The following is a 23,490-nucleotide window of genomic DNA, read 5'->3' as shown; positions in this document are numbered from 1 at the left end:
CCCCTAATTATTTTTGAATGGGCTTGGCGATTATATATTACATTTGTGAAAATGCAGTTGTTTAAAATATATATTTATCAGAATATATTTGTGATTGCGGCTGCAATTACTCCTGCCAGATGCCTTTTAATATAATGTTGCGCTGACGAACATTGCGCTACATTTTTGCCCTTATAAGGCCATTCAAAAAGCTAACAAACATTAGAAAACTATAGGTCTACTTCCTTGAAAATGTTGCTGCACTTTTGATGCACGTTAACACAACCATTGGAACAAAGTGTTGTTGTTTCGTAAACTCCATGTTCAGTCGGATGAGAGCACAAATGGCCATCGATCAAGCGTCAGGGTCATATACACCACAAGTCTCTGTGGCGCAATTGGTTAGTGCGTTAGGATGTTAATCTAAAGGTTGGTGGTTCGAGCCCACCCAGGGACGACAGTTGTCAGTTTGTTGTGCTCCATGATGTGGATGTGACATCCTGGACCTGTAATGAGATTCCTGTTATTTTGCCCCGGTCAATGCCAACACAAGCCTCTCTAGTGCAATCAGTTAGCGTGTTTGACTGTCAATCTAAAGGTTGGTGCATCATCACCACCCAGGGATGACATTTTTCAGATTGTGGAGATGTGAACTGACCCTTCCTGACTTGGCTTGAGCTTCCATGAGACTTTGGCCTGCTGAGGATCAGTATAACCACAAGTCTCTGTGGTGCAATTGGTTGGCGCGTTAGACTGTTAATTTAAAAGTTGGTGATTTGAGCCCACCCAGGAATGCTGTCTTTCTGTTTCTAGTGATGTGGAAGACCTTCCTGGCCTTACAGTAAGCTTGCTTTTGACCTGCTGTGTTTCCTGTTGTCACATGTGATTGGTGTGTTGTTGAACATGAAAGATGACAAGTTATCATACCTACTGGTAAAATGGTTGTCAATGGTCTCTGATCTTCTGTTACTCAATAGCTTGATCATTCTGTGTTCTCCAAGGAACATATAATTTATTCTTATTAATCTGGCTGGTATGACAACGTAAATTATGTCAATCTGGCATGAAAAACCTTAGCATTTATATTTATCTTGCGAGAAGGACAATGTTGGTCCAGTGTGTTTGTGTGTATATGTACGCCAATACGCCATGAAAGTGACTAGCCACTTCATCATTCTTCCGGAGTCAGTCCCCTAATTATTTTGAATGGATTTGGCGATTATATATTACATTTGTGAAAATGCAGTTGTTTAAAATATATATTTATCAGAATATATTTGTGATTGCGGCTGAATTTACTCCTGCCAACATTGCGCTACATTTTTGCCCTTTTAAGGCCATTCAAAAAGCTAACAAACATTAGAAAACTATAGGTCTACTTCCTTGAAAATGTTGCTGCACTTTTGATGCACGTTAACACAACAATTGGAACAAAGTGTTGTTGTTTCGTAAACTCCATGTTCAGTCGGATGAGAGCACAAATGGCCATCGATCAAGCGTCAGGGTCATATACACCACAAGTCTCTGTGGCGCAATTGGTTAGCGCGTTAGGCTGTTAATCTAAAGGTTGGTGGTTCGAGCCCACCCAGCGACGACAGTTGTCAGTTTGTTGTGCTCCATGATGTGGATGTGACATCCTGGACCTGTAATGAGATTCCTGTTATTTTGCCCCGGTCAATGCCAACACAAGCCTCTCTAGTGCAATCAGTTAGCGTGTTTGACTGTCAATCTAAAGGTTGGTGCATCATCACCACCCAGGGATGACATTTTTCAGATTGTGGAGATGTGAACTGACCCTTCCTGACTTGGCTTGAGCTTCCATGAGACTTTGGCCTGCTGAGGATCAGTATAACCACAAGTCTCTGTGGTGCAATTGGTTGGCGCGTTAGACTGTTAATTTAAAAGTTGGTGATTTGAGCCCACCCAGGAATGCTGTCTTTCTGTTTCTAGTGATGTGGAAGACCTTCCTGGCCTTACAGTAAGCTTGCTTTTGACCTGCTGTGTTTCCTGTTGTCACATGTGATTGGTGTGTTGTTGAACATGAAAGATGACAAGTTATCATACCTACTGGTAAAATGGTTGTCAATGGTCTCTGATCTTCTGTTACTCAATAGCTTGATCATTCTGTGTTCTCCAAGGAACATATAATTTATTCTTATTAATCTGGCTGGTATGACAACGTAAATGATGTAAATCTGGCATGAAAAACCTTAGCATTTATATTTATCTTGCGAGAAGGACAATGTTGGTCCAGTGTGTTTGTGTGTATATGTACGCCAATACGCCATGAAAGTGACTAGCCACTTCATCATTCTTCCGGAGTCAGTCCCCTAATTATTTTTGAATGGGCTTGGCGATTATATATTACATTTGTGAAAATGCAGTTGTTTAAAATATAAATTTATCAGAATATATTTGTGATTGCGGCTGAATTTACTCCTGCCAGATGCCTTTTAATATAATGTTGCGCTGACGAACATTGCGCTACATTTTTGCCCTTATAAGGCCATTCAAAAAGCTAACAAACATTAGAAAGCTACAGGTCTACTTCCTTGAAAATGTTGCTGCACTTTTGATGCACGTTAACACAACCATTGGAACAAAGTGTTGTTGTTTTGTAAACTCCATGTTCGGTTAGATGAGAGCACAAATGGCCAGAGATCAAGCGTCAGGGTCAAATACACCACAAGTCTCTGTGGCGCAATTGGTTAGTGCGTTAGACTGTTAATCTAAAGGTTGGTGGTTTGACCCCACCCAGGGACGACAGTTCTCAGTTTGTTGTGCTCCATGATGTGGATGTGACATCCTGTAATGAGATTCCTGTTATTTTGCCCTGGTCAATGCCAACACAAGCCTCTCTAGTGCAATCAGTTAGCGTGTTTGACTGTCAATCTAAAGGTTGGTGCATCATCACCACCCAGGGATGACATTTTTCAGATTGTGGAGATGCTGTGAACTGACCCTTCCTGACTTGGCATGAGCTTCCATGAGTCTTTGGCCTGCTGAGGGTCAGTATAACCACAAGTCCCTGTGGTGCAATTGGTTGGTGCGTTAGACTGTTAATTTAAAAGTTGGTGATTTGAGCCCACCCAGGGATGCTGTCTTTCTGTTTCTAGTGATGTGGAAGACCTTCCTGGCCTTACAGTAAGCTTGCTTTTGACCTGCTGTGTTTCCTGTTGTCACATGTGATTGGTGTGTTGTTGAACATGAAAGATGACAAGTTACGATACCTACTGGTAAAATGGCTGTCAATGGTCTCTGATCTTCTGTTACTCAATAGCTTGATCATTCTGTGTTCTCCAAGGAACAAATAATTTATTCTTATTAATCTGGCTGGTATGACAACGTAAATTATGTCAATCTGGCATGAAAAACCTTAGCATTTATATTTATCTTGCGAGAAGGACAATGTTGGTCCCGTGTGTTTGTGTGTATATGTACGCCAATACGCCATGAAAGTGACTAGCCACTTCATCATTCTTCCGGAGTCAGTCCCCTAATTATTTTTGAATGGGCTTGGCGATTATATATTACATTTGTGAAAATGCAGTTGTTTAAAATATATATTTATCAGAATATATTTGTGATTGCGGCTGCAATTACTCCTGCCAGATGCCTTTTAATATAATGTTGCGCTGACGAACATTGCGCTACATTTTTGCCCTTATAAGGCCATTCAAAAAGCTAACAAACATTAGAAAACTACAGGTCTACTTCCTTGAAAATGTTGCTGCACTTTTGATGCACGTTAACACAACAATTGGAACAAAGTGTTGTTGTTTCGTAAACTCCATGTTCAGTCGGATGAGAGCACAAATGGCCATCGATCAAGCGTCAGGGTCATATACACCACAAATCTCTGTGGCGCAATTGGTTAGCGCGTTAGGCTGTTAATCTAAAGGTTGGTGGTTTGAGCCCACCCAGGGACGACAGTTGTCAGTTTGTTGTGCTCCATGATGTGGATGTGACCTGTAATGAGATTCCTGTTATTTTGCCCCGGTCAATGCCAACACAAGCCTCTCTAGTGCAATCAGTTAGCGTGTTTGACTGTTGGTGCATCATCACCACCCAGGGATGACATTTTTCAGATTGTGGAGATGTGAACTGACCCTTCCTGACTTGGCTTGAGCTTCCATGAGACTTTGGCCTGCTGAGGATCAGTATAACCACAAGTCTCTGTGGTGCAATTGGTTGGCGCGTTAGACTGTTAATTTAAAAGTTGGTGATTTGAGCCCACCCAGGAATGCTGTCTTTCTGTTTCTAGTGATGTGGAAGACCTTCCTGGCCTTACAGTAAGCTTGCTTTTGACCTGCTGTGTTTCCTGTTGTCACATGTGATTGGTGTGTTGTTGAACATGAAAGATGACAAGTTATCATACCTACTGGTAAAATGGTTGTCAATGGTCTCTGATCTTCTGTTACTCAATAGCTTGATCATTCTGTGTTGAGAGCACAAATGAGAGCACAAATGGCCATCGATCAAGCGTCAGGGTCATATACACCACAAGTCTCTGTGGCGCAATTGGTTAGCGCGTTAGACTGTTAATCTAAAGTTTGGTGGTTCGAGCCCACCCAGGGATGACAGTTGTCAGTTTGTTGTGCTCCATGATGTGGATGTGACATCCTGGACCTGTAATGAGATTCCTGTTATTTTGCCCCGGTCAATGCCAACACAAGCCTCTCTAGTGCAATCAGTTAGCGTGTTTGACTGTCAATCTAAAGGTTGGTGCATCATCACCACCCAGGGATGACATTTTTCAGATTGTGGAGATGTGAACTGACCCTTCCTGACTTGGCTTGAGCTTCCATGAGACTTTGGCCTGCTGAGGATCAGTATAACCACAAGTCTCTGTGGTGCAATTGGTTGGCGCGTTAGACTGTTAATTTAAAAGTTGGTGATTTGAGCCCACCCAGGAATGCTGTCTTTCTGTTTCTAGTGATGTGGAAGACCTTCCTGGCCTTACAGTAAGCTTGCTTTTGACCTGCTGTGTTTCCTGTTGTCACATGTGATTGGTGTGTTGTTGAACATGAAAGATGACAAGTTATCATACCTACTGGTAAAATGGTTGTCAATGGTCTCTGATCTTCTGTTACTCAATAGCTTGATCATTCTGTGTTCTCCAAGGAACATATAATTTATTCTTATTAATCTGGCTGGTATGACAACGTAAATGATGTAAATCTGGCATGAAAAACCTTAGCATTTATATTTATCTTGCGAGAAGGACAATGTTGGTCCAGTGTGTTTGTGTGTATATGTACGCCAATACGCCATGAAAGTGACTAGCCACTTCATCATTCTTCCGGAGTCAGTCCCCTAATTATTTTGAATGGATTTGGCGATTATATATTACATTTGTGAAAATGCAGTTGTTTAAAATATATATTTATCAGAATATATTTGTGATTGCGGCTGAATTTACTCCTGCCAACATTGCGCTACATTTTTGCCCTTTTAAGGCCATTCAAAAAGCTAACAAACATTAGAAAACTATAGGTCTACTTCCTTGAAAATGTTGCTGCACTTTTGATGCACGTTAACACAACAATTGGAACAAAGTGTTGTTGTTTCGTAAACTCCATGTTCAGTCGGATGAGAAAATATATATTTATCAGAATATATTTGTGATTGCGGCTGAATTTACTCCTGCCAACATTGCGCTACATTTTTGCCCTTTTAAGGCCATTCAAAAAGCTAACAAACATTAGAAAACTATAGGTCTACTTCCTTGAAAATGTTGCTGCACTTTTGATGCACGTTAACACAACAATTGGAACAAAGTGTTGTTGTTTCGTAAACTCCATGTTCAGTCGGATGAGAGCACAAATGGCCATCGATCAAGCGTCAGGGTCATATACACCACAAGTCTCTGTGGCGCAATTGGTTAGCGCGTTAGACTGTTAATCTAAAGGTTGGTGGTTCGAGCCCACCCAGGGACGACAGTTGTCAGTTTGTTGTGCTCCATGATGTGGATGTGACATCCTGGACCTGTAATGAGATTCCTGTTATTTTGCCCCGGTCAATGCCAACACAAGCCTCTCTAGTGCAATCAGTTAGCGTGTTTGACTGTCAATCTAAAGGTTGGTGCATCATCACCATCCAGGGATGACATTTTTCAGATTGTGGAGATGTGAACTGACCCTTCCTGACTTGGCTTGAGCTTCCATGAGACTTTGGCCTGCTGAGGATCAGTATAACCACAAGTCTCTGTGGTGCAATTGGTTGACGCGTTAGACTGTTAATTTAAAAGTTGGTGATTTGAGCCCACCCAGGAATGCTGTCTTTCTGTTTCTAGTGATGTGGAAGACCTTCCTGGCCTTACAGTAAGCTTGCTTTTGACCTGCTGTGTTTCCTGTTGTCACATGTGATTGGTGTGTTGTTGAACATGAAAGATGACAAGTTATCATACCTACTGGTAAAATGGTTGTCAATGGTCTCTGATCTTCTGTTACTCAATAGCTTGATCATTCTGTGTTCTCCAAGGAACATATAATTTATTCTTATTAATCTGGCTGGTATGACAACGTAAATTATGTAAATCTGGCATGAAAAACCTTAGCATTTATATTTATCTTGCGAGAAGGACAATGTTGGTCCAGTGTGTTTGTGTGTATATGTACGCCAATACGCCATGAAAGTGACTAGCCACTTCATCATTCTTCCGGAGTCAGTCCCCTAATTATTTTGAATGGGCTTGGCGATTATATATTACATTTGTGAAAATGCAGTTGTTTAAAATATATATTTATCAGAATATATTTGTGATTGCGGCTGAATTTACTCCTGCCAGATGCCTTTTAATATAATGTTGCGCTGACGAACATTGCGCTACATTTTTGCCCTTTTAAGGCCATTCAAAAAGCTAACAAACATTAGAAAACTATAGGTCTACTTCCTTGAAAATGTTGCTGCACTTTTGATGCACGTTAACACAACAATTGGATCAAAGTGTTGTTGTTTCGTAAACTCCATGTTCAGTTGGATGAGAGCACAAATGGCCATCGATCAAGCGTCAGGGTCATATACACCACAAGTCTCTGTGGCGCAATTGGTTAGCGCGTTAGACTGTTAATCTAAAGGTTGGTGGTTCGAGCCCACCCAGGGACGACAGTTGTCAGTTTGTTGTGCTCCATGATGTGGATGTGACATCCTGGACCTGTAATGAGATTCCTGTTATTTTGCCCCGGTCAATGCCAACACAAGCCTCTCTAGTGCAATCAGTTAGCGTGTTTGACTGTCAATCTAAAGGTTGGTGCATCATCACCACCCAGGGATGACATTTTTCAGATTGTGGAGATGTGAACTGACCCTTCCTGACTTGGCTTGAGCTTCCATGAGACTTTGGCCTGCTGAGGATCAGTATAACCACAAGTCTCTGTGGTGCAATTGGTTGACGCGTTAGACTGTTAATTTAAAAGTTGGTGATTTGAGCCCACCCAGGAATGCTGTCTTTCTGTTTCTAGTGATGTGGAAGACCTTCCTGGCCTTACAGTAAGCTTGCTTTTGACCTGCTGTGTTTCCTGTTGTCACATGTGATTGGTGTGTTGTTGAACATGAAAGATGACAAGTTATCATACCTACTGGTAAAATGGTTGTCAATGGTCTCTGATCTTCTGTTACTCAATAGCTTGATCATTCTGTGTTCTCCAAGGAACATATAATTTATTCTTATTAATCTGGCTGGTATGACAACGTAAATGATGTAAATCTGGCATGAAAAACCTTAGCATTTATATTTATCTTGCGAGAAGGACAATGTTGGTCCAGTGTGTTTGTGTGTATATGTACGCCAATACGCCATGAAAGTGACTAGCCACTTCATCATTCTTCCGGAGTCAGTCCCCTAATTATTTTGAATGGATTTGGCGATTATATATTACATTTGTGAAAATGCAGTTGTTTAAAATATATATTTATCAGAATATATTTGTGATTGCGGCTGAATTTACTCCTGCCAACATTGCGCTACATTTTTGCCCTTTTAAGGCCATTCAAAAAGCTAACAAACATTAGAAAACTATAGGTCTACTTCCTTGAAAATGTTGCTGCACTTTTGATGCACGTTAACACAACAATTGGAACAAAGTGTTGTTGTTTCGTAAACTCCATGTTCAGTCGGATGAGAAAATATATATTTATCAGAATATATTTGTGATTGCGGCTGAATTTACTCCTGCCAACATTGCGCTACATTTTTGCCCTTTTAAGGCCATTCAAAAAGCTAACAAACATTAGAAAACTATAGGTCTACTTCCTTGAAAATGTTGCTGCACTTTTGATGCACGTTAACACAACAATTGGAACAAAGTGTTGTTGTTTCGTAAACTCCATGTTCAGTCGGATGAGAGCACAAATGGCCATCGATCAAGCGTCAGGGTCATATACACCACAAGTCTCTGTGGCGCAATTGGTTAGCGCGTTAGACTGTTAATCTAAAGGTTGGTGGTTCGAGCCCACCCAGGGACGACAGTTGTCAGTTTGTTGTGCTCCATGATGTGGATGTGACATCCTGGACCTGTAATGAGATTCCTGTTATTTTGCCCCGGTCAATGCCAACACAAGCCTCTCTAGTGCAATCAGTTAGCGTGTTTGACTGTCAATCTAAAGGTTGGTGCATCATCACCATCCAGGGATGACATTTTTCAGATTGTGGAGATGTGAACTGACCCTTCCTGACTTGGCTTGAGCTTCCATGAGACTTTGGCCTGCTGAGGATCAGTATAACCACAAGTCTCTGTGGTGCAATTGGTTGACGCGTTAGACTGTTAATTTAAAAGTTGGTGATTTGAGCCCACCCAGGAATGCTGTCTTTCTGTTTCTAGTGATGTGGAAGACCTTCCTGGCCTTACAGTAAGCTTGCTTTTGACCTGCTGTGTTTCCTGTTGTCACATGTGATTGGTGTGTTGTTGAACATGAAAGATGACAAGTTATCATACCTACTGGTAAAATGGTTGTCAATGGTCTCTGATCTTCTGTTACTCAATAGCTTGATCATTCTGTGTTCTCCAAGGAACATATAATTTATTCTTATTAATCTGGCTGGTATGACAACGTAAATTATGTAAATCTGGCATGAAAAACCTTAGCATTTATATTTATCTTGCGAGAAGGACAATGTTGGTCCAGTGTGTTTGTGTGTATATGTACGCCAATACGCCATGAAAGTGACTAGCCACTTCATCATTCTTCCGGAGTCAGTCCCCTAATTATTTTGAATGGGCTTGGCGATTATATATTACATTTGTGAAAATGCAGTTGTTTAAAATATATATTTATCAGAATATATTTGTGATTGCGGCTGAATTTACTCCTGCCAGATGCCTTTTAATATAATGTTGCGCTGACGAACATTGCGCTACATTTTTGCCCTTTTAAGGCCATTCAAAAAGCTAACAAACATTAGAAAACTATAGGTCTACTTCCTTGAAAATGTTGCTGCACTTTTGATGCACGTTAACACAACAATTGGATCAAAGTGTTGTTGTTTCGTAAACTCCATGTTCAGTTGGATGAGAGCACAAATGGCCATCGATCAAGCGTCAGGGTCATATACACCACAAGTCTCTGTGGCGCAATTGGTTAGCGCGTTAGACTGTTAATCTAAAGGTTGGTGGTTCGAGCCCACCCAGGGACGACAGTTGTCAGTTTGTTGTGCTCCATGATGTGGATGTGACATCCTGGACCTGTAATGAGATTCCTGTTATTTTGCCCCGGTCAATGCCAACACAAGCCTCTCTAGTGCAATCAGTTAGCGTGTTTGACTGTCAATCTAAAGGTTGGTGCATCATCACCACCCAGGGATGACATTTTTCAGATTGTGGAGATGTGAACTGACCCTTCCTGACTTGGCTTGAGCTTCCATGAGACTTTGGCCTGCTGAGGATCAGTATAACCACAAGTCTCTGTGGTGCAATTGGTTGACGCGTTAGACTGTTAATTTAAAAGTTGGTGATTTGAGCCCACCCAGGAATGCTGTCTTTCTGTTTCTAGTGATGTGGAAGACCTTCCTGGCCTTACAGTAAGCTTGCTTTTGACCTGCTGTGTTTCCTGTTGTCACATGTGATTGGTGTGTTGTTGAACATGAAAGATGACAAGTTATCATACCTACTGGTAAAATGGTTGTCAATGGTCTCTGATCTTCTGTTACTCAATAGCTTGATCATTCTGTGTTCTCCAAGGAACATATAATTTATTCTTATTAATCTGGCTGGTATGACAACGTAAATGATGTAAATCTGGCATGAAAAACCTTAGCATTTATATTTATCTTGCGAGAAGGACAATGTTGGTCCAGTGTGTTTGTGTGTATATGTACGCCAATACGCCATGAAAGTGACTAGCCACTTCATCATTCTTCCGGAGTCAGTCCCCTAATTATTTTGAATGGATTTGGCGATTATATATTACATTTGTGAAAATGCAGTTGTTTAAAATATATATTTATCAGAATATATTTGTGATTGCGGCTGAATTTACTCCTGCCAACATTGCGCTACATTTTTGCCCTTTTAAGGCCATTCAAAAAGCTAACAAACATTAGAAAACTATAGGTCTACTTCCTTGAAAATGTTGCTGCACTTTTGATGCACGTTAACACAACAATTGGAACAAAGTGTTGTTGTTTCGTAAACTCCATGTTCAGTCGGATGAGAGCACAAATGGCCATCGATCAAGCGTCAGGGTCATATACACCACAAGTCTCTGTGGCGTAATTGGTTAGCGCGTTAGACTGTTAATCTAAAGGTTGGTGGTTCGAGCCCACCCAGGGACGATAGTTGTCAGTTTGTTGTGCTCCATGATGTGGATGTGACATCCTGGACCTGTAATGAGATTCCTGTTATTTTGCCCCGGTCAATGCCAACACAAGCCTCTCTAGTGCAATCAGTTAGCGTGTTTGACTGTCAATCTAAAGGTTGGTGCATCATCACCACCCAGGGATGACATTTTTCAGATTGTGGAGATGTGAACTGACCCTTCCTGACTTGGCTTGAGCTTCCATGAGACTTTGGCCTGCTGAGGATCAGTATAACCACAAGTCTCTGTGGTGCAATTGGTTGGCGCGTTAGACTGTTAATTTAAAAGTTGGTGATTTGAGCCCACCCAGGAATGCTGTCTTTCTGTTTCTAGTGATGTGGAAGACCTTCCTGGCCTTACAGTAAGCTTGCTTTTGACCTGCTGTGTTTCCTGTTGTCACATGTGATTGGTGTGTTGTTGAACATGAAAGATGACAAGTTATCATACCTACTGGTAAAATGGTTGTCAATGGTCTCTGATCTTCTGTTACTCAATAGCTTGATCATTCTGTGTTCTCCAAGGAACATATAATTTATTCTTATTAATCTGGCTGGTATGACAACGTAAATGATGTCAATCTGGCATGAAAAACCTTAGCATTTATATTTATCTTGCGAGAAGGACAATGTTGGTCCAGTGTGTTTGTGTGTATATGTACGCCAATACGCCATGAAAGTGACTAGCCACTTCATCATTCTTCCGGAGTCAGTCCCCTAATTATTTTGAATGGGCTTGGCGATTATATATTACATTTGTGAAAATGCAGTTGTTTAAAATATATATTTATCAGAATATATTTGTGATTGCGGCTGAATTTACTCCTGCCAGATGCCTTTTAATATAATGTTGCGCTGACGAACATTGCGCTACATTTTTGCCCTTTTAAGGCCATTCAAAAAGCTAACAAACATTAGAAAACTATAGGTCTACTTCCTTGAAAATGTTGCTGCACTTTTGATGCACGTTAACACAACAATTGGAACAAAGTGTTGTTGTTTCGTAAACTCCATGTTCAGTTGGATGAGAGCACAAATGGCCATCGATCAAGCGTCAGGGTCATATACACCACAAGTCTCTGTGGCGCAATTGGTTAGCGCGTTAGACTGTTAATCTAAAGGTTGGTGGTTCGAGCCCACCCAGGGACGACAGTTGTCAGTTTGTTGTGCTCCATGATGTGGATGTGACATCCTGGACCTGTAATGAGATTCCTGTTATTTTGCCCCGGTCAATGCCAACACAAGCCTCTCTAGTGCAATCAGTTAGCGTGTTTGACTGTCAATCTAAAGGTTGGTGCATCATCACCACCCAGGGATGACATTTTTCAGATTGTGGAGATGTGAACTGACCCTTCCTGACTTGGCTTGAGCTTCCATGAGACTTTGGCCTGCTGAGGATCAGTATAACCACAAGTCTCTGTGGTGCAATTGGTTGGCGCGTTAGACTGTTAATTTAAAAGTTGGTGATTTGAGCCCACCCAGGAATGCTGTCTTTCTGTTTCTAGTGATGTGGAAGACCTTCCTGGCCTTACAGTAAGCTTGCTTTTGACCTGCTGTGTTTCCTGTTGTCACATGTGATTGGTGTGTTGTTGAACATGAAAGATGACAAGTTATCATACCTACTGGTAAAATGGTTGTCAATGGTCTCTGATCTTCTGTTACTCAATAGCTTGATCATTCTGTGTTCTCCAAGGAACATATAATTTATTCTTATTAATCTGGCTGGTATGACAACGTAAATGATGTCAATCTGGCATGAAAAACCTTAGCATTTATATTTATCTTGCGAGAAGGACAATGTTGGTCCAGTGTGTTTGTGTGTATATGTACGCCAATACGCCATGAAAGTGACTAGCCACTTCATCATTCTTCCGGAGTCAGTCCCCTAATTATTTTGAATGGATTTGGCGATTATATATTACATTTGTGAAAATGCAGTTGTTTAAAATATATATTTATCAGAATATATTTGTGATTGCGGCTGAATTTACTCCTGCCAGATGCCTTTTAATATAATGTTGCGCTGACGAACATTGCGCTACATTTTTGCCCTTTTAAGGCCATTCAAAAAGCTAACAAACATTAGAAAACTATAGGTCTACTTCCTTGAAAATGTTGCTGCACTTTTGATGCACGTTAACACAACAATTGGAACAAAGTGTTGTTGTTTCGTAAACTCCATGTTCAGTTGGATGAGAGCACAAATGGCCATCGATCAAGCGTCAGGGTCATATACACCACAAGTCTCTGTGGCGCAATTGGTTAGCGCGTTAGACTGTTAACCTAAAGGTTGGTGGTTCGAGCCCACCCAGGGACGAAAGTTGTCAGTTTGTTGTGCTCCATGATGTGGATGTGACATCCTGGACCTGTAATGAGATTCCTGTTATTTTGCCCCGGTCAATGCCAACACAAGCCTCTCTAGTGCAATCAGTTAGCGTGTTTGACTGTCAATCTAAAGGTTGGTGCATCATCACCACCCAGGGATGACATTTTTCAGATTGTGGAGATGTGAACTGACCCTTCCTGACTTGGCTTGAGCTTCCATGAGACTTTGGCCTGCTGAGGATCAGTATAACCACAAGTCTCTGTGGTGCAATTGGTTGACGCGTTAGACTGTTAATTTAAAAGTTGGTGATTTGAGCCCACCCAGGAATGCTGTCTTTCTGTTTCTAGTGATGTGGAAGACCTTCCTGGCCTTACAGTAAGCTTGCTTTTGACCTGCTGTGTTTCCTGTTGTCACATGTGATTGGTGTGTTGTTGAACATGAAAGATGACAAGTTATCATACCTACTGGTAAAATGGTTGTCAATGGTCTCTGATCTTCTGTTACTCAATAGCTTGATCATTCTGTGTTCTCCAAGGAACATATAATTTATTCTTATTAATCTGGCTGGTATGACAACGTAAATGATGTAAATCTGGCATGAAAAACCTTAGCATTTATATTTATCTTGCGAGAAGGACAATGTTGGTCCAGTGTGTTTGTGTGTATATGTACGCCAATACGCCATGAAAGTGACTAGCCACTTCATCATTCTTCCGGAGTCAGTCCCCTAATTATTTTGAATGGATTTGGCGATTATATATTACATTTGTGAAAATGCAGTTGTTTAAAATATATATTTATCAGAATATATTTGTGATTGCGGCTGAATTTACTCCTGCCAACATTGCGCTACATTTTTGCCCTTTTAAGGCCATTCAAAAAGCTAACAAACATTAGAAAACTATAGGTCTACTTCCTTGAAAATGTTGCTGCACTTTTGATGCACGTTAACACAACAATTGGAACAAAGTGTTGTTGTTTCGTAAACTCCATGTTCAGTCGGATGAGAGCACAAATGGCCATCGATCAAGCGTCAGGGTCATATACACCACAAGTCTCTGTGGCGTAATTGGTTAGCGCGTTAGACTGTTAATCTAAAGGTTGGTGGTTCGAGCCCACCCAGGGACGATAGTTGTCAGTTTGTTGTGCTCCATGATGTGGATGTGACATCCTGGACCTGTAATGAGATTCCTGTTATTTTGCCCCGGTCAATGCCAACACAAGCCTCTCTAGTGCAATCAGTTAGCGTGTTTGACTGTCAATCTAAAGGTTGGTGCATCATCACCACCCAGGGATGACATTTTTCAGATTGTGGAGATGTGAACTGACCCTTCCTGACTTGGCTTGAGCTTCCATGAGACTTTGGCCTGCTGAGGATCAGTATAACCACAAGTCTCTGTGGTGCAATTGGTTGGCGCGTTAGACTGTTAATTTAAAAGTTGGTGATTTGAGCCCACCCAGGAATGCTGTCTTTCTGTTTCTAGTGATGTGGAAGACCTTCCTGGCCTTACAGTAAGCTTGCTTTTGACCTGCTGTGTTTCCTGTTGTCACATGTGATTGGTGTGTTGTTGAACATGAAAGATGACAAGTTATCATACCTACTGGTAAAATGGTTGTCAATGGTCTCTGATCTTCTGTTACTCAATAGCTTGATCATTCTGTGTTCTCCAAGGAACATATAATTTATTCTTATTAATCTGGCTAGTATGACAACGTAAATGATGTCAATCTGGCATGAAAAACCTTAGCATTTATATTTATCTTGCGAGAAGGACAATGTTGGTCCAGTGTGTTTGTGTGTATATGTACGCCAATACGCCATGAAAGTGACTAGCCACTTCATCATTCTTCCGGAGTCAGTCCCCTAATTATTTTGAATGGATTTGGCGATTATATATTACATTTGTGAAAATGCAGTTGTTTAAAATATATATTTATCAGAATATATTTGTGATTGCGGCTGAATTTACTCCTGCCAGATGCCTTTTAATATAATGTTGCGCTGACGAACATTGCGCTACATTTTTGCCCTTTTAAGGCCATTCAAAAAGCTAACAAACATTAGAAAACTATAGGTCTACTTCCTTGAAAATGTTGCTGCACTTTTGATGCACGTTAACACAACAATTGGAACAAAGTGTTGTTGTTTCGTAAACTCCATGTTCAGTTGGATGAGAGCACAAATGGCCATCGATCAAGCGTCAGGGTCATATACACCACAAGTCTCTGTGGCGCAATTGGTTAGCGCGTTAGACTGTTAACCTAAAGGTTGGTGGTTCGAGCCCACCCAGGGACGAAAGTTGTCAGTTTGCTGTGCTCCATGATGTGGATGTGACATCCTGGACCTGTAATGAGATTCCTGTTATTTTGCCCCGGTCAATGCCAACACAAGCCTCTCTAGTGCAATCAGTTAGCGTGTTTGACTGTCAATCTAAAGGTTGGTGCATCATCACCACCCAGGGATGACATTTTTCAGATTGTGGAGATGTGAACTGACCCTTCCTGACTTGGCTTGAGCTTCCATGAGACTTTGGCCTGCTGAGGATCAGTATAACCACAAGTCTCTGTGGTGCAATTGGTTGACGCGTTAGACTGTTAATTTAAAAGTTGGTGATTTGAGCCCACCCAGGAATGCTGTCTTTCTGTTTCTAGTGATGTGGAAGACCTTCCTGGCCTTACAGTAAGCTTGCTTTTGACCTGCTGTGTTTCCTGTTGTCACATGTGATTGGTGTGTTGTTGAACATGAAAGATGACAAGTTATCATACCTACTGGTAAAATGGTTGTCAATGGTCTCTGATCTTCTGTTACTCAATAGCTTGATCATTCTGTGTTCTCCAAGGAACATATAATTTATTCTTATTAATCTGGCTGGTATGACAACGTAAATTATGTAAATCTGGCATGAAAAACCTTAGCATTTATATTTATCTTGCGAGAAGGACAATGTTGGTCCAGTGTGTTTGTGTGTATATGTACGCCAATACGCCATGAAAGTGACTAGCCACTTCATCATTCTTCCGGAGTCAGTCCCCTAATTATTTTGAATGGGCTTGGCGATTATATATTACATTTGTGAAAATGCAGTTGTTTAAAATATATATTTATCAGAATATATTTGTGATTGCGGCTGAATTTACTCCTGCCAGATGCCTTTTAATATAATGTTGCGCTGACGAACATTGCGCTACATTTTTGCCCTTTTAAGGCCATTCAAAAAGCTAACAAACATTAGAAAACTATAGGTCTACTTCCTTGAAAATGTTGCTGCACTTTTGATGCACGTTAACACAACAATTGGAACAAAGTGTTGTTGTTTCGTAAACTCCATGTTCAGTTGGATGAGAGCACAAATGGCCATCGATCAAGCGTCAGGGTCATATACACCACAAGTCTCTGTGGCGCAATTGGTTAGCGCGTTAGACTGTTAACCTAAAGGTTGGTGGTTCGAGCCCACCCAGGGACGACAGTTGTCAGTTTGTTGTGCTCCATGATGTGGATGTGACATCCTGGACCTGTAATGAGATTCCTGTTATTTTGCCCCGGTCAATGCCAACACAAGCCTCTCTAGTGCAATCAGTTAGCGTGTTTGACTGTCAATCTAAAGGTTGGTGCATCATCACCACCCAGGGATGACATTTTTCAGATTGTGGAGATGTGAACTGACCCTTCCTGACTTGGCTTGAGCTTCCATGAGACTTTGGCCTGCTGAGGATCAGTATAACCACAAGTCTCTGTGGTGCAATTGGTTGGCGCGTTAGACTGTTAATTTAAAAGTTGGTGATTTGAGCCCACCCAGGAATGCTGTCTTTCTGTTTCTAGTGATGTGGAAGACCTTCCTGGCCTTACAGTAAGCTTGCTTTTGACCTGCTGTGTTTCCTGTTGTCACATGTGATTGGTGTGTTGTTGAACATGAAAGATGACAAGTTATCATACCTACTGGTAAAATGGTTGTCAATGGTCTCTGATCTTCTGTTACTCAATAGCTTGATCATTCTGTGTTCTCCAAGGAACATATAATTTATTCTTATTAATCTGGCTGGTATGACAACGTAAATGATGTAAATCTGGCATGAAAAACCTTAGCATTTATATTTATCTTGCGAGAAGGACAATGTTGGTCCAGTGTGTTTGTGTGTATATGTACGCCAATACGCCATGAAAGTGACTAGCCACTTCATCATTCTTCCGGAGTCAGTCCCCTAATTATTTTGAATGGATTTGGCGATTATATATTACATTTGTGAAAATGCAGTTGTTTAAAATATATATTTATCAGAATATATTTGTGATTGCGGCTGAATTTACTCCTGCCAGATGCCTTTTAATATAATGTTGCGTTGACGAACATTGCGCTACATTTTTGCCCTTTTAAGGCCATTCAAAAAGCTAACAAACATTAGAAAACTATAGGTCTACTTCCTTGAAAATGTTGCTGCACTTTTGATGCACGTTAACACAACAATTGGAACAAAGTGTTGTTGTTTCGTAAACTCCATGTTCAGTCGGATGAGAGCACAAATGGCCATCGATCAAGCGTCAGGGTCATATACACCACAAGTCTCTGTGGCGTAATTGGTTAGCGCGTTAGACTGTTAATCTAAAGGTTGGTGGTTCGAGCCCACCCAGGGACGATAGTTGTCAGTTTGTTGTGCTCCATGATGTGGATGTGACATCCTGGACCTGTAATGAGATTCCTGTTATTTTGCCCCGGTCAATGCCAACACAAGCCTCTCTAGTGCAATCAGTTAGCGTGTTTGACTGTCAATCTAAAGGTTGGTGCATCATCACCACCCAGGGATGACATTTTTCAGATTGTGGAGATGTGAACTGACCCTTCCTGACTTGGCTTGAGCTTCCATGAGACTTTGGCCTGCTGAGGATCAGTATAACCACAAGTCTCTGTGGTGCAATTGGTTGGCGCGTTAGACTGTTAATTTAAAAGTTGGTGATTTGAGCCCACCCAGGAATGCTGTCTTTCTGTTTCTAGTGATGTGGAAGACCTTCCTGGCCTTACAGTAAGCTTGCTTTTGACCTGCTGTGTTTCCTGTTGTCACATGTGATTGGTGTGTTGTTGAACATGAAAGATGACAAGTTATCATACCTACTGGTAAAATGGTTGTCAATGGTCTCTGATCTTCTGTTACTCAATAGCTTGATCATTCTGTGTTCTCCAAGGAACATATAATTTATTCTTATTAATCTGGCTGGTATGACAACGTAAATGATGTCAATCTGGCATGAAAAACCTTAGCATTTATATTTATCTTGCGAGAAGGACAATGTTGGTCCAGTGTGTTTGTGTGTATATGTACGCCAATACGCCATGAAAGTGACTAGCCACTTCATCATTCTTCCGGAGTCAGTCCCCTAATTATTTTGAATGGATTTGGCGATTATATATTACATTTGTGAAAATGCAGTTGTTTAAAATATATATTTATCAGAATATATTTGTGATTGCGGCTGAATTTACTCCTGCCAACATTGCGCTACATTTTTGCCCTTTTAAGGCCATTCAAAAAGCTAACAAACATTAGAAAACTATAGGTCTACTTCCTTGAAAATGTTGCTGCACTTTTGATGCACGTTAACACAACAATTGGAACAAAGTGTTGTTGTTTCGTAAACTCCATGTTCAGTCGGATGAGAGCACAAATGGCCATCGATCAAGCGTCAGGGTCATATACACCACAAGTCTCTGTGGCGCAATTGGTTAGCGCGTTAGACTGTTAATCTAAAGGTTGGTGGTTCGAGCCCACCCAGGGACGACAGTTGTCAGTTTGTTGTGCTCCATGATGTGGATGTGACATCCTGGACCTGTAATGAGATTCCTGTTATTTTGCCCCGGTCAATGCCAACACAAGCCTCTCTAGTGCAATCAGTTAGCGTGTTTGACTGTCAATCTAAAGGTTGGTGCATCATCACCACCCAGGGATGACATTTTTCAGATTGTGGAGATGTGAACTGACCCTTCCTGACTTGGCTTGAGCTTCCATGAGACTTTGGCCTGCTGAGGATCAGTATAACCACAAGTCTCTGTGGTGCAATTGGTTGGCGCGTTAGACTGTTAATTTAAAAGTTGGTGATTTGAGCCCACCCAGGAATGCTGTCTTTCTGTTTCTAGTGATGTGGAAGACCTTCCTGGCCTTACAGTAAGCTTGCTTTTGACCTGCTGTGTTTCCTGTTGTCACATGTGATTGGTGTGTTGTTGAACATGAAAGATGACAAGTTATCATACCTACTGGTAAAATGGTTGTCAATGGTCTCTGATCTTCTGTTACTCAATAGCTTGATCATTCTGTGTTCTCCAAGGAACATATAATTTATTCTTATTAATCTGGCTGGTATGACAACGTAAATGATGTCAATCTGGCATGAAAAACCTTAGCATTTATATTTATCTTGCGAGAAGGACAATGTTGGTCCAGTGTGTTTGTGTGTATATGTACGCCAATACGCCATGAAAGTGACTAGCCACTTCATCATTCTTCCGGAGTCAGTCCCCTAATTATTTTGAATGGGCTTGGCGATTATATATTACATTTGTGAAAATGCAGTTGTTTAAAATATATATTTATCAGAATATATTTGTGATTGCGGCTGAATTTACTCCTGCCAGATGCCTTTTAATATAATGTTGCGCTGACGAACATTGCGCTACATTTTTGCCCTTTTAAGGCCATTCAAAAAGCTAACAAACATTAGAAAACTATAGGTCTACTTCCTTGAAAATGTTGCTGCACTTTTGATGCACGTTAACACAACAATTGGAACAAAGTGTTGTTGTTTCGTAAACTCCATGTTCAGTTGGATGAGAGCACAAATGGCCATCGATCAAGCGTCAGGGTAATATACACCACAAGTCTCTGTGGTGCAATTGGTTAGCGTGTTAGACTGTTAATCTAAAGGTTGGTGGTTCGAGCCCACCCAGGGACAACAGTTGTCAGTTTGTTGTGCTCCATGATGTGGATGTGACATCCTGGACCTGTAATGAGATTCCTGTTATTTTGCCCCGGTCAATGCCAACACAAGCCTCTCTAGTGCAATCAGTTAGCGTGTTTGACTGTCAATCTAAAGGTTGGTGCATCATCACCACCCAGGGATGACATTTTTCAGATTGTGGAGATGTGAACTGACCCTTCCTGACTTGGTTTGAGCTTCCATGAGACTTTGGCCTGCTGAGGGTCAGTGTAACCACAAGTATCTGTGGTGCAATTGGTTGGCGCGTTAGACTGTTAATTTAAAAGTTGGTGATTTGTGCCCACCCAGGAATGCTGTCTTTCTGTTTCTAGTGATGTGGAAGACCTTCCTGGCCTTACAGTAAGCTTGCTTTTGACCTGCTGTGTTTCCTGTTGTCACATGTGATTGGTGTGTTGTTGAACATGAAAGATGACAAGTTATCATACCTACTGGTAAAATGGCTGTCAATGGTCTCTGATCTTCTGTTACTCAATAGCTTGATCATTCTGTGTTCTCCAAGGAACATTTAATTTATTCTTATTAATCTGGCTGGTATGACAACGTAAATGATGTCAATCTGGCATGAAAAACCTTAGCATTTATATTTATCTCGCGAGAAGGACAATGTTGGTCCAGTGTGTTTGTGTGTATATGTACGCCAATACGCCATGAAAGTGACTAGCCACTTCATCATTCTTCCGGAGTCAGTCCCCTAATTATTTTGAATGGGCTTGGCGATTATAACAATTGGAACAAAGTGTTGTTGTTTCGTAAACTCCATGTTCAGTTGGATGAGAGCACAAATGGCCATCGATCAAGCGTCAGGGTCATATACACCACAAGTCTCTGTGGCGCAATTGGTTAGCGCGTTAGACTGTTAATCTAAAGGTTGGTGGTTCGAGCCCACCCAGGGACGACAGTTGTCAGTTTGTTGTGCTCCATGATGTGGATGTGACATCCTGGACCTGTAATGAGATTCCTGTTATTTTGCCCCGGTCAATGCCAACACAAGCCTCTCTAGTGCAATCAGTTAGCGTGTTTGACTGTCAATCTAAAGGTTGGTGCATCATCACCACCCAGGGATGACATTTTTCAGATTGTGGAGATGTGAACTGACCCTTCCTGACTTGGCTTGAGCTTCCATGAGACTTTGGCCTGCTGAGGGTCAGTATAACCACAAGTCTCTGTGGTGCAATTGGTTGGTGCGTTAGACTGTTAATTTAAAAGTTGGTGATTTGAGCCCACCCAGGAATGCTGTCTTTCTGTTTCTAGTGATGTGGAAGACCTTCCTGGCCTTACAGTAAGCTTGCTTTTGACCTGCTGTGTTTCCTGTTGTCACATGTGATTGGTGTGTTGTTGAACATGAAAGATGACAAGTTATCATACCTACTGGTAAAATGGCTGTCAATGGTCTCTGATCTTCTGTTACTCAATAGCTTGATCATTCTGTGTTCTCCAAGGAACATATAATTTATTCTTATTAATCTGGCTGGTATGACAACGTAAATGATGTCAATCTGGCATGAAAAACCTTAGCATTTATATTTATCTCGCGAGAAGGACAATGTTGGTCCAGTGTGTTTGTGTGTATATGTACGCCAATACGCCATGAAAGTGACTAGCCACTTCATCATTCTTCCGGAGTCAGTCCCCTAATTATTTTGAATGGGCTTGGCGATTATATATTACATTTGTGAAAATGCAGTTGTTTAAAATATATATTTATCAGAATATATTTGTGATTGAGGCGGGATTTACTCCTGCCAGATGCCTTTTAATATAATGTTGCGCTGACGAACATTGCGCTACATTTTTGCCCTTTTAAGGCCATTCAAAAAGCTAACAAACATTAGAAAACTATAGGTCTACTTCCTTGAAAATGTTGCTGCACTTTTGATGCACGTTAACACAACAATTGGAACAAAGTGTTGTTGTTTCGTAAACTCCATGTTCAGTTGGATGAGAGCACAAATGGCCATCGATCAAGCGTCAGGGTCATATACACCACAAGTCTCTGTGGCGCAATTGGTTAGCGCGTTAGACTGTTAATCTAAAGGTTGGTGGTTCGAGCCCACCCAGGGACGACAGTTGTCAGTTTGTTGTGCTCCATGATGTGGATGTGACATCCTGGACCTGTAATGAGATTCCTGTTATTTTGCCCCGGTCAATGCCAACACAAGCCTCTCTAGTGCAATCAGTTAGCGTGTTTGACTGTCAATCTAAAGGTTGGTGCATCATCACCACCCAGGGATGACATTTTTCAGATTGTGGAGATGTGAACTGACCCTTCCTGACTTGGTTTGAGCTTCCATGAGACTTTGGCCTGCTGAGGGTCAGTGTAACCACAAGTATCTGTGGTGCAATTGGTTGGCGCGTTAGACTGTTAATTTAAAAGTTGGTGATTTGTGCTCACCCAGGAATGCTGTCTTTCTGTTTCTAGTGATGTGGAAGACCTTCCTGGCCTTACAGTAAGCTTGCTTTTGACCTGCTGTGTTTCCTGTTGTCACATGTGATTGGTGTGTTGTTGAACATGAAAGATGACAAGTTATCATACCTACTGGTAAAATGGCTGTCAATGGTCTCTGATCTTCTGTTACTCAATAGTTTGATCATTCTGTGTTCTCCAAGGAACATATAATTTATTCTTATTAATCTGGCTGGTATGACAACGTAAATGATGTCAATCTGGCATGAAAAACCTTAGCATTTATATTTATCTCGCGAGAAGGACAATGTTGGTCCAGTGTGTTTGTGTGTATATGTACGCCAATACGCCATGAAAGTGACTAGCCACTTCATCATTCTTCCGGAGTCAGTCCCCTAATTATTTTGAATGGGCTTGGCGATTATATATTACATTTGTGAAAATGCAGTTGTTTAAAATATATATTTATCAGAATATATTTGTGATTGAGGCGGGATTTACTCCTGCCAGATGCCTTTTAATATAATGTTGCGCTGACGAACATTGCGCTACATTTTTGCCCTTTTAAGGCCATTCAAAAAGCTAACAAACATTAGAAAACTATAGGTCTACTTCCTTGAAAATGTTGCTGCACTTTTGATGCACGTTAACACAACAATTGGAACAAAGTGTTGTTGTTTCGTAAACTCCATGTTCAGTTGGATGAGAGCACAAATGGCCATCGATCAAGCGTCAGGGTCATCTACACCACAAGTCTCTGTGGCGCAATTGGTTAGCGCGTTAGACTGTTAATCTAAAGGTTGGTGGTTCGAGCCCACCCAGGGACGACAGTTCTCAGTTTGTTGTGCTCCATGATGTGGATGTGACATCCTGGACCTGTAATGAGATTCCTGTTATTTTGCCCCGGTCAATGCCAACACAAGCCTCTCTAGTGCAATCAGTTAGCGTGTTTGACTGTCAATCTAAAGGTTGGTGCATCATCACCACCCAGGGATGACATTTTTCAGAT

General features: G+C 41.2%; 9 non-coding genes across 9 annotated transcripts; all 9 read left to right on the top strand.

The window, feature by feature from the left end:
• The first annotated feature begins 5,844 nt into the window (after positions 1–5,844).
• Positions 5,845–5,918, top strand: trnan-guu (transfer RNA asparagine (anticodon GUU)). Its single transcript has one exon. It is a non-coding gene; the product is annotated as a tRNA-Asn (tRNA).
• Positions 5,919–7,012: 1,094 nt separating this feature from the next.
• trnan-guu (transfer RNA asparagine (anticodon GUU)) lies at positions 7,013–7,086 on the top strand. The gene has a single exon. It is a non-coding gene; the product is annotated as a tRNA-Asn (tRNA).
• Positions 7,087–8,371: 1,285 nt separating this feature from the next.
• On the top strand, positions 8,372–8,445 carry trnan-guu (transfer RNA asparagine (anticodon GUU)). The gene has a single exon. It is a non-coding gene; the product is annotated as a tRNA-Asn (tRNA).
• Positions 8,446–9,539: 1,094 nt separating this feature from the next.
• trnan-guu (transfer RNA asparagine (anticodon GUU)) lies at positions 9,540–9,613 on the top strand. Its single transcript has one exon. It is a non-coding gene; the product is annotated as a tRNA-Asn (tRNA).
• Positions 9,614–11,844: 2,231 nt separating this feature from the next.
• trnan-guu (transfer RNA asparagine (anticodon GUU)) lies at positions 11,845–11,918 on the top strand. The gene has a single exon. It is a non-coding gene; the product is annotated as a tRNA-Asn (tRNA).
• Positions 11,919–18,790: 6,872 nt separating this feature from the next.
• On the top strand, positions 18,791–18,864 carry trnan-guu (transfer RNA asparagine (anticodon GUU)). The gene has a single exon. It is a non-coding gene; the product is annotated as a tRNA-Asn (tRNA).
• A 2,034-nt stretch (positions 18,865–20,898) lies between these two features.
• On the top strand, positions 20,899–20,972 carry trnan-guu (transfer RNA asparagine (anticodon GUU)). The gene has a single exon. It is a non-coding gene; the product is annotated as a tRNA-Asn (tRNA).
• Positions 20,973–22,066: 1,094 nt separating this feature from the next.
• Positions 22,067–22,140, top strand: trnan-guu (transfer RNA asparagine (anticodon GUU)). Its single transcript has one exon. It is a non-coding gene; the product is annotated as a tRNA-Asn (tRNA).
• A 1,094-nt stretch (positions 22,141–23,234) lies between these two features.
• trnan-guu (transfer RNA asparagine (anticodon GUU)) lies at positions 23,235–23,308 on the top strand. Its single transcript has one exon. It is a non-coding gene; the product is annotated as a tRNA-Asn (tRNA).
• The last annotated feature ends 182 nt before the right edge of the window (positions 23,309–23,490 follow it).

The sequence above is a fragment of the Oncorhynchus mykiss genome, chromosome 21 (assembly GCF_057628025.1).
Source record: "Oncorhynchus mykiss isolate SJ-2025 chromosome 21, ASM5762802v1, whole genome shotgun sequence".
NCBI classification, from domain to species: Eukaryota; Metazoa; Chordata; class Actinopteri; order Salmoniformes; family Salmonidae; genus Oncorhynchus; species Oncorhynchus mykiss.
This window is presented reverse-complemented; position numbering and strand designations above follow the sequence as displayed.